The sequence below is a fragment of the Lycium barbarum genome, chromosome 9 (assembly GCF_019175385.1).
Source record: "Lycium barbarum isolate Lr01 chromosome 9, ASM1917538v2, whole genome shotgun sequence".
NCBI classification, from domain to species: Eukaryota; Viridiplantae; Streptophyta; class Magnoliopsida; order Solanales; family Solanaceae; genus Lycium; species Lycium barbarum.
The window spans coordinates 9,217,774-9,237,179 of NC_083345.1; the positions used below are offsets into that span (position 1 = coordinate 9,217,774).

The following is a 19,406-nucleotide window of genomic DNA, read 5'->3' on the forward strand; positions in this document are numbered from 1 at the left end:
CATGAACTCCTTTGTAAAATTCCCGTTTTGCCCCTCGACTTTTATCAATATTACCATTTCGCCCCTAGCCTTCCACATTGTTTCCATGACCCCTTTTGTGAATTTCCCTTTCTACCATTAACCTTTCTCAACATTTCCATACTACCAATGTTCATAAATAATAATTATAACCAACTTGTACATTGAAATACATTTGGAAGATGGCCATTCCCTTAACTTCGCCACGACTACCTGGGAATATCCGAACGTATAAAATACGGGATATAACAGATGCACTGCGGTTACGGGTCTTCAAATATTCCTTGGCTGTCCAAGCAAGATAATGGTATGAAAAACTTCCCAGCAATTCTATCCATACCTAGAGCGAGTTGGCCAACACATTTCTAAAGAAGTGGTTCCCACCGAGCAAAAAAGGCTAAACTTCGACATAAGATCTTTGAGTTCAAACAGCTCCCGGGGGAACAATTATATTTAGCATGGGAGCAGTTCAAGTATTATCTATCTCAATCTCCAACTCACGGGTTTCCGAATGCTATTCTCACGGAGAAATTATACAAGGGCTTAGATACAATGAATCAGATTGCTGTCAATACTGCAGCGGGAGGATGCTTCATGGACAAGTCATTTGTCGTCATCACCCGCTTGCTTGATAAACTCACCACCCCCAATCAGGCTTGGCATTCAACTGATAGTGAGAGTCTTTCTTATGGTAGTCCATCACTAGCTGTCGTTGCAAAAGAAAACCATGAGAGAGATCATGACTTTGCTCAATTACAAACCATGGTGGATCTATTATCAAAGAAGTTGGTAGAAAAAGATGCAAAAAGGGTAAATGTTGTTGACGAGTTACCACCTCTTCCACAGGGCATGTATCAAGTCCCTGAATGGATGTACCAAGATGGGCAACAACAGTATGAAGATGCTAATTATATCAACAACTCGCAAGGGGGCTATCAAAGGCAAAATTATCAAGGTCCGGGTCATCACCCATGGCAAAAGCCTCAACAACAATTTCAAGGGAACAATTATAGCAGAAATGATCAGGGAAATCCAAACCAAGGGAATTACAACAGCAATAATTATGGCAACAAGAGCTCGAATCCTTACATTCCACCCAGGGGGCAAGTATCGAATTCCCAACAATGGAGAGATAATTCAGCTAGCAACTCTGCTGACAACACTTCTAATGATTCTGCGAAACTGAAAAGTATGATGCAGAAAATGCTAATGAATCAGGACAGAACAGAGAGCACAATCAAGGGAATGTCTCAGGTTCAACTATCTCATTCAGCTTCCATTCATAAGCTTGAATCGCAATTCAAAGACCTTTACAGAGAAGTGCATACTCCTCAACATGGACAACTACCAAGTGATACAGTTCCAAATCCAAAAGGTAGTGGGATAAACTTTGTGGAGCATGTAGCTACTGTTAGCACCAGAAGTGGAAAAATACTTCAAAGTGCTAATAAAAAAGTGATTGATCTTGAGCAAATTGTTGAAAAACAAGCACAACCTAATGTATCTGATGATATTGTGCAGGAAGAAGCAGAGGAGGAAGTCCCTATTGTAGCTAAAGAAGAGCAGAATCTTGAAAATCTCAAGGCACAAGGAGAAAAACAGGAAAGGGGGAAGGCAAAACTTTCTGTCGCTCTTCACCCTTTGAGCCAATTGTTCAAATATTCACTGTCTTTTCCTCAAAGACTAGTGAGAAAAACAGAAGATGACAAGTGCTTGCAATTTTATGATCAACTCAAGCAGTTGACGATGAACATTCCTTTTATGGACGCTGTCCAAGAAATGCCTGGCTTTGCTAAGTATTTGAAGGATCTCTTAACAAAGAAGAAAAAGTGATTGAAACACGACACTGCGGGTATCACTCATCGCGTTAGTACTATTCTTTCCAAGACCACAGTGCAAAAAAAGGGAAGATCCTGGAGCATTCACGATTCCTGCACCACAGGGCAGCAGGATTTTGCCAGGGCTTTGTGTGATAATGGGGCAAGCATAAATCTTATGCCCTTGTAAATTTTCAAGAGATCGGGATTAGGAATGCCAAGGCCTACTACCATGAGGTTGCAGATGGCTGACAGATCGATAAAAAGGCCAGTGGGGGTAGTTGATGATGTGCTTGTTCAAATCGGGGAATTCCTATTGCTGGCAGATTTCGTGATTCTTAACTTTGCTATTGATCAAAAAATTCCTATTATTCTGGGAAGACCTTTCCTTGCAACTGGGAGGGCTCTTATGGATTCTGAGAAGAACGAAATCAAGTTCCGGGTGAATGATGAGGAGGTGACTTTTCACGCCAGCAAGGGCATGAAATTACCTAGTCTTTATCAAAGCATTTCAGTCATTAATTCTGTTGATGTGGTGGATGAATCGGTAGAATTCAAAATGGAGGAAGAATGCTTAGGTGAAGCATTATCGACCATCTTGGTGAATTTTGATGCAGAACAAATGGAGGGATATATTGAGACAGTGAATTCACTCACCGGTATGGGGTCTTACTCATATGATCCTAAGTAACTGTCTCTTGATTTAGAGAAACGAACAACTTCTCCAGCAAAACCATCAATTAGTGAGCCGCCGAAGTTGGAACTCAAGCAACTTCCATCCCATCTTAAATATGTGTTTCTTGGAGCAAATGCTACCCTTCCAGTTATTGTGTCATCACTTCTGAATGAGGGCCAAATTCAAAGACTCATCGCAGTCTTGAGGAAGCATTTAAAAGCTTTAGGTTGGACTATTGCAGACATCCGGGGGATTCCCTCCAGAATTTGTGAGCACCGAATTCAGTTGGAGGAGGAACGTTCACCAAGTGTTGAGCATCAGCAAAGATTGAATCCACCGATTCAAGAGGTGGTGAATAAAGAGATTATTAAGTGGCTAGATGTTGGGGTGGTTTACCCGATTGCCAACAGTCCATGGGTAAGTTCAGTCCAGTGTGTGCCAAAGAAAGGGGGCATCACTGTTGTCCCTAACTCAAAAAATGAGTTGATTCCGACAAGAACTGTCACCGGTTGGAGACTGTGTATGGACTACCGGAAGCTGAACACGACATCTTGCAAAGATCATTTCCCTATGCCTTTTATTGATCAAATGCTTGATAGGCTAGCTGGAAGGTCTTATTATTGTTTCTTGGATGGGTACTCAAGTTATAACCAAATCAATATTGCATTGGAAGACCAAGAAAAGACTACTTTCACTTGTCCCTATGGGACATTCGCTTTCAGCTGAATGCCATTTGGTCTTTGCAATGCCCTGCTACTTTCCAACGATGTATGATGTCGATATTCTCTGACATGGTTGAAATTTTTCTTGAAGTCTTCATGGATGATTTCTCTGTGGTGGGAGATTCATTTGATGAATGTTTAGACCATCTTGATCAGGTGCTGCAAAGGTGTGAGGAGAAAAACCTCATTCTAAACTGGGAAAAATGTCATTTTATGGTAAAGGATGGAATTGTCCTTGGCCATAAGATTTCCGAAAGAGGGATTGAGGTTGATCAAGCCAAAATCGATGTGATTTCAAAACTCCCTCCACCCATTTCAGTAAAAGAAGTTCGGAGTTTCTTGGGGCACGCCGGATTCTATAGGAGATTTATCAAAAACTTCTCAAAAATTGCAAACCCAATGTGCAAACTCTTGAAAAAAAAGTCCAAATTCAATTTTGATGACAAATGCATCAAGGATTTTGACGAGTTGAAGCTGAAATTAACCTCTGCACCTATTGTCGTGTCCCCAGATTGGTCGTTGCCCTTTGAATTAATGTGTGACGCCAGTGGTCTTGCAATTGGCGCTGTGCTTGGTCAGCGGCTAAACAAAATTATGTACCCAATTTATTATGCCAGCAAAACATTAAATGGAGCTCAACTGAACTATACAGTAACAGAGCAGGAACTACTTGCTATTGTTTATGCCTTTGAAAAGTTCCGAGCTTATTTGTTGGGTGCTAAGGTAGTGGTTCACACTGACCATGTTGCTTGCGCTACTTGATGGTTAAAAAGGATGCTAAGCCTCAGTTGATAAGATGGGTGTTGTTGCTACAGGAATTTGACTTTGAAGTCAAAGATCGAAAAGGGTCAGAAAATCAAGTAGCTGACAATCTCTCCAGACTTGAAGCACCAGGGAGACCGATTGATGTGCTGGATATTGATGACACTTTTCCGGATGAAAGAATCTTGGTCATATCCAATGATGTGGCACCATGGTATGCCGATATTGCCAATTATTTGGTAACTGGCATCGTTCCTGAAGAGTTGAAGACATATCAAAAGAAGAAGTTCTTGAGAGATTGTCGCCAGTATTATTGGGATGAGCCTTACTTATTCAGGACTTGTGCTGACAATATGATCAGAAGATGTGTGGATGAATCTGAGGTGATGGATATTTTGAAGGCGTGTCATGATTCTCCGGTTGGTGGGCATCACAGTGGAAATAGAACCGCAGCCAAGGTGCTAGAGTGTGGCTACTACTGGCCCGCTATTTATCGTGATGCAAATATGTTGGCACGCTCTTGTGATAAATGCCAACGCTAGGGCACGATAGGTAGGAGGCATGAAACTCCGATGAATTTTGTTCTTGAGGTGGAGCTCTTCGATGTATGGGGGATTGATTTTATGGGGCCCTTCGTGAGCTCCTACGGCCTGAAATACATTCTTGTTGCGGTGGATTATGTCTCTAAATGGGTGGAGGCGGTGGCCTTGCCTAACAATGATGGTAGGAGAGTCAATGCCTTTCTAAAAAAGAACATTTTTACTAGATTTGGCACTCCTAGAGCTATTATTAGTGATGGTGGCTCTCATTTCTGCAACAAACTATTTGCTGACCTTCTTGAAATATATGGCGTGCATCACAGGGTTGCCACTCCATATCATCCTCAGACGAGTGGTCAGGTTGAGGTCTCAAACAGAGAGATAAAAAGCATCTTGGCGAAGACGGTCAATGTGAATCGCACTGACTGGTCCAAAAAGTTGGATGATGCTTTATGGGCATATCGCACGGCGTTCAAAATACCTATTGGGACTTCACCGTATAAGTTGGTATTTGGGAAGGCATGTCATTTGCCTATTGAGCTTGAGCATAAGCCCTTTGGGCATTAAAAAATCTGAATATGGACTGGCATGAAGCAACAAAGCTGAGGTTTTTTCAAATCAACGAGATGGATGAATTTAGGTACAATGCCTATGAAAGTGCAACACTGTACAAGGAAAAAATGAAATACTATCATGACTCGAAAATCCTAAAAAGGAATTTTCATCCAAAGGACATGGTCTTGTTGTACAATTAACGTCTAAAGTTCTTTCTGGGCAAGTTAAAGTCTCAGTGGTCTGGTCCTTTTGAAATCACAAGTGTTTCCCCGAATGGAAGCGTCATTGAGGTGAAATCCGAGGATGGCACTCGAACTTTTAAGGTGAATGCACAAAGAGTGAAGCATTACCATTGGTGTATTGATGATGGTAAGGTCGTTGATAGGTATCGTTTGAAATACGGTTCCTGAACTCGAAAATGAGGTATCCCGTCTAGCTGTGACGTTAAACCAAGCGCTGTATGGGAGGCAACCCACATTTAACGCTTTGTATGTAGTTTAAATTTTGTATTTCCTTAGTTTTCTTTTGTGTTTTTGATGTGCTAATGTGGTAGGATTTTGAGAACTGAAGAGGCCAAATAATTGCTGAGTTTCCCCAGACGAGACGCTCCACGTTACGGCCCGTAACACATGTTACGGTTGGTATCATAGAGCGTAACAAGCGAAAAAGAAAATCAGAAATCACTGAAGGATGGAGGAAGAGTGTTACGGTCTGCGTTACGGATCGTCATACATGTTACGGACCGTAACATATGATCGTAACTTTGACAAAAATCTGGGCATTCACTGGAAATTTTGCACACGTTACGCCAGGTAATTCGGACCGTAACACGAGTTACTGTCCGTCGGCTATAGTGCCAGGTCATTAATGAATAAAGAAAATGGGGTCATTTAGTGGACCGTAACACGTGATACGCCGCGTATCTCATGTTACGGTCCGTAACAGGGAACGTAACCATCGGGCATATTTAAAAACATGACCCGACGGTTACAAATTCAAAAAAAAAAACGAACCGGTGCTTTCAAAAATCTTAACTCCCTCTCCCTCATAACTCCCTTCTTTTTCTCTTTATCTCCCGCTCTCTACATCTCCCACTCTCCTTCATATTTCTCTCAATATCGTTGCTATTTTCTTGTCAAAATCACTGCTTTAAGTTCGAGTTTCATGCCAGCATCACCAACGATCAGGTATTACCATGTCTTGACTCTCTTCTTTTAACTATCGACGCGATTGCTATGATCTTCATGAGTAAATTCGTATGATATGCGTTGACATTAGTGTATTTATTGTGTTGAATGAGTTTAAATTCCCAATGATTAATTGCGCGGGATTTGACAATGGTTGGGGGCTGGGATTGGTATGTTTGCTGTTTGAGAGACTCGTGGGCACAAACACATTGTTTCCCACTGAGTCGGAGGGCATTCCGATTGAAGGTTTCATTCGTGAAATTCCTAAATTGGTTTTCCCACCAACTGTTCTATAAAAGGTCCCAATGAAGACTTTGGTAAAACTGGGTGAAGTCTGAGTAACCCGAGATATGTTTAGGGATAAAATGTTATTTTACACCATACCCATGGAGCATAAAGTCGAAAATCTTGGCCTCGTGCTTAAAACGAGAAATTTGGCCAAGCAATTTGTCTGTTAACCTATTGCCCGTCGTTCTGTGTTACGGGCCGTAATGTGTGTTACGGACCATAACATCCTTCGTAACACCGATAATTTCCATGAAAACTTTCTGGAAATTTGGCTGATGTTACGATGGGATGTTACGGACCGTAACACCACATCATAACATTGATGATTTCCATGAAAACTTTCTGGAATTTTGAGAGACATTACGGTGAGGTGTTACGGACCGTAAGACGAGTGACGGACCGTAACATCATACTGTAACACCTCTCAAATTTCCAGTAAACTTTCTGGAAATTTTGGTCCTGTTACGGTGGGATGGTACGGACCGTAACCTATGTTACAGACCGTCGATTATGTTACGCTTCCTGTGTTATAAATGAACCATTTAAGTTACGGTTAGAGATACGGCCCGTAACACCATCGACGGTCCGTCGACTGTGTTATGGTTCCTGGGCTACTTGAAGTCCTTAACTTGAACAAATAAAGTGTATAATTGAACAGCTTCTCGTGCATCATATCTAACTTTGCCTTCCACAGGTATGGGTAACCCAAGCCAAGAAAAAAAGGTTTCACCCAAGGTTGCAGACAAGGGAAAGGGTCGTGCTGCAAGCAAAGTCACCTCACGGTTGCGAGATGAAGATAAAAGCAAGGCCAAAAGAGCTACAAAGAAGCCGGATGCACCTACCAAGCCAGCCACACCATCCGAAAGTTCCTCCTGGTTTGATGCAGAAAGTTCGTCTAGTTCGTCGAGCCATAGTAAACCCTAGCGGGCTGTCACACCAACACACCGACCTCAACCACCCATTAGACAGTCTACTGCAGAGGAGCGCGAACAAGCGCGCGAACAGGAATGGAGAGAGACAGACATCCGGATGAGGGAAATGTTTGAGAAAGACCTTCGGTTTTCGGTGGAGGGATCTGAAGAACTGTATAATAAAGGTTGTGAGCTAGCAAAGAATAAGAGAAAGGACCCGAGGAGGAGTATTTTCGAGGAACGGAACGTCAGTTTCGATGGTCTCAAAGGATATACGGGCATTCGTGACACTATCCGATTCCACAAGCTAGAGTTTTTGAAAAACCCTATGGGGTCCTACATCCCGGCTCTTGTTCGGGGAATTCTACGCTTCTTATAGGGCTGCTATATTCAAATCACTGAAAAAAGGGCAGCGCGCAACTCAAGTGCCGGCAATGACTAAGGTAGTAGTGCGAAAAAAGTAGATTGATGTCTCTCCGTCGGCCATAAATAAAATACTATTCGGGGAGGATTATATTGAGCCTACAGAGGCGGAAGAAGGGGAGTTTGTCTATAAAATAGAACAGAAAGATACAATCTCCGTCAGAAAATGGGTGGCCTCAGTGATTGCACGGACGACAGATCCCGAATGGGCAATAGTGCCAAAGTTGACAGCCACTGCATGAATTTGGAAGAACACCCTCACGCCAGAGGCAAAGTTTTGGTGGCAGATTGTTCTGTTCCGCATTCGTCCTACCCAGGCAGATAATTATTTGACTCCGGACAGATCTGTTCTTGTGGTTGCCTTTATGTCGAGGTCTAAGATCAACTTTGGCAGACTAATAGCAGCAGATCTCCGGGAGAGAGCCACCCAACCAGCCACTTCCCTCATTCATCCGTGTTTGTTTACTCTCTTATGCTTGCGCGAGGGACCAGAACCCCTCCCCTTAATCGATTACAGTGTGATATCCAAGAGTATCTACGACATCACAAAGGGGAGAGATGATATGCTAAGCCAAGGTTCACTTCCATCTGCCTCGTCTTCTGATGTGCCGGAGGGGCCAACGGGATCAGATGTTTTACCCTTGGCTATCATGGGTGCTGAGGAAACTGCCGCGGGTCAGCCCACAGATTCTGAGGCTCTACCTGCTGATTATGCTACACAGCCCATGACAGCTCCAGCCGCATCTACTTCGGGTGGTCTTACCTTTTCCACTGGAGCGAGCCCAGCACAGGCTTATCCCATACCGGGAATCCCACCCGAGCTTGCAAGAAAAATTATGTTCAACCGGGAGAATTTCGAGGCAGTGGTCTTGCAAGCAGATCGCACAGATAGGCAGGTCAAGCAACTCATGATTGAGCTGAAATTGTACACTAAAAGAGCTATCGATGCTGCGTTGCGGCCAATCAAAGAACAGATAGCTGATAACCACCTACGGATCCACTCTCGGATAGATGGTATTAAGAACAGAATGACTGAGCTGACTAGGACACACCCTGCTATGGAGTTGAGCACTATTTGGAATGACTTGCAGTCTGTCAAGGATGATGAGCAGAAATTGAAGGCACAAGACGTGGTTGTTGTGACGGACCAGCTTTCGAAAGTACACACAGAGTTGGTACTGAGCTTATACTAGCCGGTTCAGAGTCTACTTGGGGATGATGAGACGAGGACACGGTTGAGGAGGAGCACGACGAGGAATTAGAAGAGGATACCCACTATTTGGCCAAAGGGAAACGCAGGAGAACCACGTCAGATGATGAAAACCTAGAGCCCATCTTCCAGAGTCTTGATCCATTTGCTGATTTGCGCCCACAGAATGAGGAAGAGGAGCGGCGCACTTTGAAGAAGCTCCGACATGAGTTTCGGCTGAGTTCTAACACCACTGGAGCTACTTCTAGCTCAGCCCATCCCATTGAACCGGCTCACGATACTTCTCCCCCACCTTCTGTGACTGGGACTTCTCGTGTTGGCTAGCCTGACACCACCATTGCTCCACCTCATGATGCTGCTGCAGATCCGAGCGCCTAGTGCGCTCCAGGGAGGCCCTCCATTCTTTTGATGCATTATATTGATGCATTGGGGGAAATGCATGTTTTTAAGTTGGGGGTGTGGGTAATTGTTGTTTTTATTGGTATTGTTGGTATTGCTTTGATATATTGGATATTATTTGTTATGGTTTTTGTTTTTGTGGGTATTTTAGCCCAAATTGTGATAGTAAGCATATGTTTAGGACAATTGTTATTGTTTTTGTTTTGTTGGTATTGTTTTTATTATTAAGTATGTGTTAGGACCTTCTTCGGCTGTTCTTTGCTATGTGTTCTATTCCCGAAGAATGTTATGTGTATGTTGAACCTGGCATGTTTAGGATGTTTAATTAAGAGTAAAGTAATGATGACTTAAGTGGTGGTGGTCCGTGTTCTTAGCATATATAAAAGTGGTTTTTACAAGTCAATGATATCCCTCCGAAAAATAATTTGTGATGTACATCAAGAATGAGTTGTTGATATTGACATGTATGGTTCTTTTAATGACATTGCAAATAAAGGGTGTCCATATATGTGAAACCTTCAAACGAAAGTGAAGTCAGAATATTTAAACAATCCTTATGCCATTGTGTTGTGAGTTCTTAGTTTCCATTTGTGTATGATGCGTGTAATCTAGAACATACCCGGTTGGTCGTGCGTGAATTCTAAGGAGAGTTTGATTGTGAAGTGATCCTAGGCTTTCTTTGTATTGACTCCAAAGCCTGTTTATCTTAAATGAGCCTAGCCCGTACAGAAAATGATCCCTAGTCTCCCATTTTGAGCCTATAGACTTTTTCTTTGATTAGCCATGAACTAACTTTCCCTTCTGTGAATAAACCCATTTGGTACCAAGTCCCTCCTTGACACTGAAGAATGGCAAATAAGGCTAAAAGCCTAAGTTGGGGGTGATAAGTGAGAAATGCGAAAAATGAGGCTAAAAGCTTAAGATGGGGGTGATAAGTGAAAAATGCGAAAAGTAAGGCCAAAGGCCTGTTGGGGGTGATCGTGAGTATTGCGGGGCATGATTCAGTGTGGATATATATATAAAATATAGATATATAAGTTATGAATAAATCCACGCTGAAGCTGTAGGGTCAGAAATAAGAGAAAGAGAGGTGAATAAAGTCAAAAAGAAGCGTCAAGGTGGGTGTGTCACCACTATCCAAATATTCATTCTACCCGTCCCTAAGCCAATGTTACAAACCCAAAAAGTCCTAATGTGATCACAATCAAACTGTTCAAAGTTGAAGGCATGGAAAATAAAGGCAAGTCTATGGTATGTGCACGCATGGTATGCAAATTTCTTTGTGAGTGTGAGTGTCCTTCTGTCTCTTTAGTTATCTGTCCCATTTATTTTGTAAATGTGTGTTGGGACATTCTTTGGTCTATGTGAGGGCATAAGGATGGTAGATTGCAAAGTAACTGGCTTTCGGAAGTTGAAATTCATGTGCATAGAGACCCCCGTACTATGATTGTGTCATTAATTGAGGTTGCATAGTAAATTGCAATTTTTCTTAAATGTACGTCTTGTTTCAAAAATAGGAGATGGATAAGAGCCTAAATATTTTTCTTGGATTGAAGAGTTCGTGCTAGAAACACATGCCAAAACCACCGTAGTCATTCTTATTTTGCTAAGATGTCGTGTGTTAGTAGTGAGTCTTATTGTAGTTGCTTGAGGACAAGCAAAAGCATAAGTTGGGGGTGTTGATGTGCTGTGAATTTCGGCACATTTTATGCCTTTGTAACTAGAAGTGTTGCTTGTTTTTAAGTGTTTTTATATTGTTTCTTATGTTATTTTTGTGTCTTATAGGGTTGGTTGACTAAGGATCGGAAATGAGATGAAATGCTGAAAAACAGATAAATTGGAGCTAAATGACGGTCTGTAACTCATGTTACGGACCATAACGTGATTCGTAACTCATGTTACGGACCGTAACGTGATCCGTACCAGAAAGGATACGTGCCGCTATAAAGGACGGTCCGTAACTCATGTTATGGTCTGTAACATTGAACCGTAACAGGACCAAAATTTCCAGACCATCGGTGTTACGATGTGGTGTTACGGTCCATAACAGCAATTCCAGTCAAAATATTTAATTTCATTATTCAACCAATATTTCAAACTATCAGGAATAGGATTAAAGCCTTTAAAGACTAGTATCGCATATGATTAGTATTCTTTTCTCTCCATATTCCCTGTGGGATTCGACCCCAACCTTGTTGGGTTACTATATTTGACAACGTCCGCTTTACGCCATTAATAGGTGTAATTTGAGCGTATCAACCCCCTACTGCAGAACTATGCCATATATTTAGCAACTCAGACCTCAATGTTGAATCTGCTCCAATTACCAACTTACCATTCTTTCTCAATTGTTGATTGATGAAAGAATAACCCTTCACATCCATATTCAATACTGTCATATCATGGATGATCTTGACCAGCATAGGATCCTCCTTCCAACTATCCATGATGGATTGTAATAAGCCAGATCTCACAGTAGACAAAGTAAGTGCAGCCAGTTCCACTGCTGGCATTCTAGAGAGAGCATTAGCAGCCTTATTTTCCTTCCCTTTCTTATATTCTATCTCAAAGTCAAATTGCATCAGTTTAGCAATCCACTTAAGTTGAGAGCCAGTGTGTAGTTTTTGCTCCAAAAGGAATTTGAGAGCCTTTTGGTCAGTTTTGACAATGAAGTGTCTAACAATTAAATATTGACCCCATCTAGTAATTGCCATGACCAGGACTAGTAACTCCTTGTCATAAACTGACAAGGTTTGATGTAACTTAGATAACCCCTGACTCAAGTATGCAATAGGTTGTCCTTGTTGCATGAGAACATCTCCAATGCCCACATCACAAGCATCAGTTTCCACTGTAAAACCAAGATCAAAATTAGGCAAAGCAAGCACAGGGGCAGAAGTCAGTGCTTGTTTAAGTTTCTGAAAAGCCAGGTCAGCCTTAGAATCCCATTTGAAATTGTCTTTATCCAACAAATCTGTGAGGGGTTTGCTGATCTGACCATAGTTCTTAATAAATCTCCTGTAGCATCCAACTAGGCCTAAAAATCCTCTCAACTGCTTGAGAGTGACAGGTTCAGGCCATTGCTGGACAGCTTGAATTTTCTTTGGGTCTGTGGACACACCCTTAACAGAGATAAAGTGCCCCAAGTATTCCACACATGCTACAGAAAACTGGCATTTAGATCTTCTAGCATATAGTTGGTGTTTCACTAACAACTGGGAGGCAGTTCTCAAATGCTCCACATGTTCTTCTAAACTTCTGCTGAAAATGAGGATATCATCAAAGAAAACCAAAATGAACGTCCTTAAATGTTCCCTGAATACATGATTCATCAAGCCTTGGAAACTAAAAGGGGCATTAGTAAGACCAAAAGGCATCACTACATACTCATAGTGCCCAGAGTGTGTCCTAAATGCAGTCTTATGAATGTTATCAGGTGCCATCCTGATTTGATGGTAACCTGATCTTATATCAATTTTAGAGAAAATCTTTGATCCACCCAACTCATCTAATAATTCTTCAATGATGGGAATTGGGTGCTTATCTTTGATGGTAATCTTGTTTAACGCCCTGTAATCTACACATAACCTCCAACCACCATCCTTCTTTCCTACTAACACCACAGGGGAAGCAAATAGGCTGCAACTATTTTGGATCAATCCCTGTTCCTGCAGTTCTTGAACCATGCCTTCAATCACATCTTTTTGGACTGGTGAATACCTATAGGGTCTTGCATTAACTGGATTGGAGACTTCCTTTAGAGGAATACGATGATCAAAATGATTCCTAAAAGGTAGCAACACCTTGGGTTCCTCAAACACCTCATTGAACTCTTGCATCACTTCTTGAATCATCACTGAATCATCTGCATGATCTTGTTCTAAAGGAGTTCTGGTACGCTCTTCCTCCTGCTGATTCAACTTGATCATAAATAGTTGCGTTTGATCATCAGTTGTCTTCTGTAGGGTAGATGATTCTACTAATGCCAAGGTGGGAGAAATACCCTTGAGGGATAACATTTTTCCCTCATATGCAAAATCCATGGTGAACAGACTGAAATTGAACATGATATCCCCTAGACTACTAAGCCATTGTATTCCCAAAACCATATCACAAGACCCTAAGGGCAACAAGTAAAAATCAGCCCTGAAAACTGAGCTATGCAGCAACCATTCTAGCCCCTTGCACATGCCAGCAATGGGAACTAAATTACCATCAGCTAGGCTAGCATCTTGATGTTTGCAAGGATAAACCTTCCATCCCATTTTAGCTGCAACCCCACAATCGAGGAAGTTATGTGTTGAACCAGTGTCAATCAACACATTCAAAGGCTTCTTCTGACAATACCCCATCAGCCTTAAGGTGTTGTAGCCTTTAGTGCCATGAAGTGCATGGATAGAAATCTCACATGCCTCGGCTACATCTTCTACATTCAAAACCTCATCATCTAATTCCTCCAGGATTTCTTCTTCTTCTAACTCTAACAGATAGAGTTGAGCCTTGTTCTTGCACACATGCCCAGGCTGGAACTTTTCATCACATACGAAGCATAGGCCCTTGGCCCTCTTCTAACTCAATTCAGCAAGGGTAAGTCTTCTTCTCTTGATCTATCATTAGCAGAGGTTGGAGTGACTTTGGGATTATGGTAAGCAGGTTTGGTTACTGGTTTATGGTAAGGCTGGCTAGGGGTGGAATATCTATTAGAACTTGAGTGGGATGAAGACAAGGCATTCCCCATAGCTTTGGATTGTTTCAAGAAGTTAGATTCCTGGAGTCTATCAAGGTGGTAAGCCTATGGAAGAGAGTAAGGTTTGTGTATTCTAACAGCATCCTTAAGTTCTGGCTTCGGGTTTTCTAAAAAAATACTAACAGCATAGCTAGGATCCAGGTTTCAGTCTAGTCATAGCTCTATCAAAAGCTTCCTGAAATTCCACTACTCCCCCAATTTGTTTCAATTTTACAAGTTCACTCATTGGGTCATCAAATTCAGCCCCAAATCTACCAGAGAGGGCCCATATATATTCCTTCCACACAGAAGGTGGCAGTTGAGCATGAGTTCTACTCCTCATGTAAGCTCTATGCCATTGTAGATCCAAATCATCCAAATGCATAGAAGCTACTCTAACTTTTTGGTGATGGGGAACTTCATCCATTGAAAAAACCTGCTCAACTTGGTACCACCAGTCCTGAAAGTTAGTTCCATTGAATCTAGGGAAATCAACTTTGTATTGTCTTAGAATTGAAGGTGGTTTATGATTATGGTAAGGGTTGTTGTATTGGTTAAGATAAGGAGAATAGGCAGGAGGAGGGTTAGGAGTAAGCAATCGGGTAAGCATGGAAGGATGTTGAAAACTATGATTAGGGTAGTTTTGAGCTTGATAGTTCTAATTTTGGTAGTTTTGGTATAGGTAGTTGTGGTGTTGATAGTTTTGGTTCTGATAATGGGTTGTTGGGCTAGAATTGGGTATAGAACAAGGAATTTGACCAACAGAGATGGTGGGTTGTGCAGAACTATACGTGTAGATAGCTAGGTTGGAATTTAGAGGTGCGACTGATTGAATTGGGTGTTGTATAAAAGGAGGTGGAATCGACTGAATGAAGAATGGAGTAGACTAATTAATGTGAAATGGAGGACTAGATGATTGCAGCCCCAATGATCTATTAACGTGAACATTCAAGTTTTGATGTTGCAACTGAATCAGGTGTCATACCTGCATAATCATAAGGACCCTCTGTAGGAGAATATAGGTCATCTTTATCAGTGACCATCTGAGCTTCCTTTCCCCTAATCAAATTTTTCCCAGCTGCAATTGATTCCTTTAACTCGCGAAATGCCCTTTCATTGATCGATTCCCACTGGTTTTGCCTCGCATTGAAGTTGGCAACCTCGATTGCCATTCGATCCAAACGATTTAGAACCTCCTTGATTTCTCCTACCATGGCAGTACCCACAGCTCAAGAAAGAGCTCTGATACCACTAATGTGAACTGAGATCGGATTACGAGAAAATAAATGGAAATCGAAATAAAACTAAGAAGGTAAGATAATTCTCATTAATCCGCTCCCTGCTCACTGAGAAGTGAGCTACATATAACCAACTCCACTGGGGAGGGACTAAAATGTAAAAGAAATAATGGGACTTAAGTGACAATATAGAAAGACTGTAACTAACTAAACTACTGGAATATACTACTACTCAAATGCAGGGTACAACCCTTATTGCAGCAGTCGAAAGAGATATTTAACAGATCATATCAAAACACAAGTGAAATAATCACATCATTCAACCCCCAACACAACACAATACCAGAATCAAGAAGCAACATTATGAACACATCTTTCCAAATGAGTATCTGATAAACTACCTAGTCATATGTCCAATTTTTCAATAAACACAAGTGAAATAATCACTTCATTCAACCCCCAACACAACACAATACCATAATCAAGAAACAACATTATGAGGGCAAAAATGAGAGATTAAAAAGACAATTTTTTTTTTCATTAAATACAAGTGAAATAATCACTTCATTCAACCCCCAACACAACACAACAATCAAGAAAAAACATTATGAAGCAAAAATGAGAGGAAAAAAATCATTATTTTAAAGTAGGTATTTGATAAAGAACCTAGAGTGTTGATGAGTGATCTCAATCTTGGTGGAATAAGACGAGAGACTGACATTTTGCTCTCCCTTGAGGAACAAACAGCAAAGGGTTTTAGCGAGGTTTAAGGCTGAGAACAATGCTTCACATTTAACTACCTAAAATACCCTTCTTTCTTAATCACACTACCTTAAACTGCACTTATCAAAACAACCTTAAAAATAAGGGAAAATCGTCATTTTATACAAGGCTTATACATTATCTACGATAATTGTATAATGTTGTATATCGTGTGACGTGCGTATAAACATTGTTGCAAAAAAAAAAATGGCTCTGCGGATGTAAAATAAAAATATGGTTACGTGGATGTAATATTTTATGCTGAATTGTATATTATTGAAATTATCCCTTTATGTTTATTTGGTTTAATTAAATTTGTATTTACACGCACTCAAATGGTAGCGGCTGCGAATTTTCTAGTTTGCAAAAAAATGTCAAACAAAATCGGCATGATCTTTGCTTGGAAGTGATGTTTGATAATATCATTATAAATTAACCTTTTTATTATATTAAATAAATAAAAGATTGATTCTTAACGTGTTTATTCACTTTCTTATTAAATGATCGTTTAAATATTTCAATGTTGTTGTATTTTCATGTGCACGAGTCTATAATTAGTAAGAAGTGTAATGTCTTTGCGATTAAGAAAATATATTATTAACAAAAATAAGTGGGGTGTATCAGGATTTTGAGAGTCATAAGCTTGAAAGCATATAGGAACGCAAGACCGTTGTTGATTGTGGATGGTGTAAAAATATACTAATCCGATGTGTTGATATTAGTGATGGAGACAGAAATTTAGTAAAGGAATTCGAAAATACAAGAATGATATATTTAAAATTTGAACCAACAATATAAAATAATTTTAAACTTTCTTTTACCATCACACTAAAAGTTCAAATCTCCTTCCCAGTAGTTTCAAATCTCCTTCCCAAGAGTTGGCTTCAATCATGGTTAATTTCTTCTGGGTAGGGGTGTACAAAGTAAACCGACAAACCGCATCAAATCGATAAACCGAGTTAAACTGAGAAAAAAACTCGACTAGTGGTTTGGTTTGACTTGGTTTGGTGTTGAAAAAAAAAACCCGACCATAATTGGTTTGGTTTGGTTTTAACGAAAAAAAGTCAAACCGAACCAAACCAACCCGACATTACATGTATTAAATTTTATACATAAAAATATTTATTTGTAATGTAATTTATAAATATTTCTTAAATGTTTTCGTAGTTTTTTATCTATTATCATATTATTCAAGCTTGAACTTAGAATTTTGAACGTCAATAAGTTTTATATCCTATGGATGTTAGTAACTCAAATAAAGTTCAAACCAAAATCAACTCCACACTAATGCTAACAAAAGAAATTCAATTTACCATTAGGAATGACAATAATGTTGGATATCTATTCTTTAGATTTGCATAATTGATTTAGAGAGTGAAAATACATAACTTGAGTTTTTTTTCTCTGTCATGTAATTAATACTTATTTGTCGTACTTATTTTAGCATGACTTAATATTTTTAGATTATGGTCATTTTCTTTATGGCTTGTTAATTAGCAATATTTATTTTAACCGATTTTATTAGCTTTTGTTAAATATTTTAATACAATGTCATCACTCTTCTCACATTTTGTGTTATTTTCTTAAGAAACACCTTAATTATATAGTTGTACCTTACTAGTACTAAAGAAATATTTGAAGTAAAATTTATATGTTTTGTATCAAGACTATTCCGAAAAAAAAACCTGAAAAACCCGAGAAAACCCGAGGTGGAAAAACCCGAATTTTACTGGTTTGGGTTGGTGTATAAATTTAAAAACCCGACGCAATTGGTTTGGTTTGGTGTTTAAAAAATTCGAACCAACCCAGTCCATGTACACCCCTACTTCTGGGCGACTAAGTAGGCGTTTGGACATGCGATTTTGTCTCATGAGATGAAATCAGCATTTGGACATGCGATTTCATCTCTGATTTTATCTGATGAGATGAAATCAAAAATCATCCAAAAAGGCATGATTTGGGATTTGAAATCATGATTTCAAAAAATATAAAAGTAAAATTTGATCCATACATTTATATTCGGTAAAAAAAAGACCCATAAATTGGTAGATATATTTACCAATTATTTTTACCAACCATTTATATTAAGGGTCTGTTTGGAAAGCCACCTGGTAATTGGAATTGGTGTAATTACTAGGGTAGTAATTACACAGTCTAGTAATTACACAGTAGTGTAATTACAACGACCTGTTTGTTTGTCATAACGTAATTACAGTGTAATTACAACCGTGTTGTTTGATTGCACAAATGTAATTACACAGTCAGTTTAATTTAAAAATAAAATTTAATCATAAAAAAATTAAAATTAATATTTAAAAAATATTGCCTTTATAAATGATATTAAATTAGTTATTTAATAACACATTTTTTCTTGAAAATATATTAATTAATAATCATATATTTGTAACTAATATTGTAACAAAAATAATTGATATATATTTTTCAAATTAATATTTAATTTTAATTAATTATAAAACTTAAAAGAAGACTTTTTTTGTGAGAACGTCATGGATTGGATGTTTGACAAAAAAATAATATTAATAAATATAATGTCATAACATTATTCAAATGTTTGACACAAAAACTCCATCAAATGTAAGTGAAAAATAAACAACATGCAATGTGAAAGCAAATAACTTAAAATTGAAAATATAACCTAAATTCAAAATCCAAAAGAAAAAGTTCAACATAATACTCTTATGTCAAATTCCAACATTACATAAGTAAGTTCCAACGTAACTTAAGTAAATAATGCAAAAGAAAGGAAAAATATAAGTCTATAACCCCATTCACAATGAAATTCTACTTTAATAACATCACCCATTATATGTCAAGTTTGTTAATAACTCATTCTTTCCAATATTAAGAGGTGTAGTTTCAAATATTAGAATAATAGCACGGTTATGCTAAATGAATAAAATAAAAAAATAAAAAAATACAAGCAATTACATGGAATCACAAGAAGTAAAGGTTGGGAATGAAAAGAAAGAAAATGAAAAATAAATAATATAAAAAGAAAAATACATTTTAAAAAATAAAAATAAAAAGTAAAAATAAAAAAGAAATTAAAATAATAGAAATAAAAATATATTAAAAATCAAAAAAATTAAAATAATAGAAATAAAATAAATTAAAGTAAAAAAATTAACAAATTACAAAGTAACCCTGTAATT

The 19,406-nt window shown here is 39.1% G+C and overlaps 1 non-coding gene across 1 annotated transcript; it reads right to left on the reverse strand.

Annotated features, from left to right (window-relative positions):
- Nucleotides 1-417: 417 nt before the first annotated feature.
- Nucleotides 418-524, reverse strand: LOC132612423 (small nucleolar RNA R71). The gene has a single exon (XR_009571784.1). It is a non-coding gene; the product is annotated as a small nucleolar RNA R71 (small nucleolar RNA).
- Nucleotides 525-19,406: the final 18,882 nt, after the last annotated feature.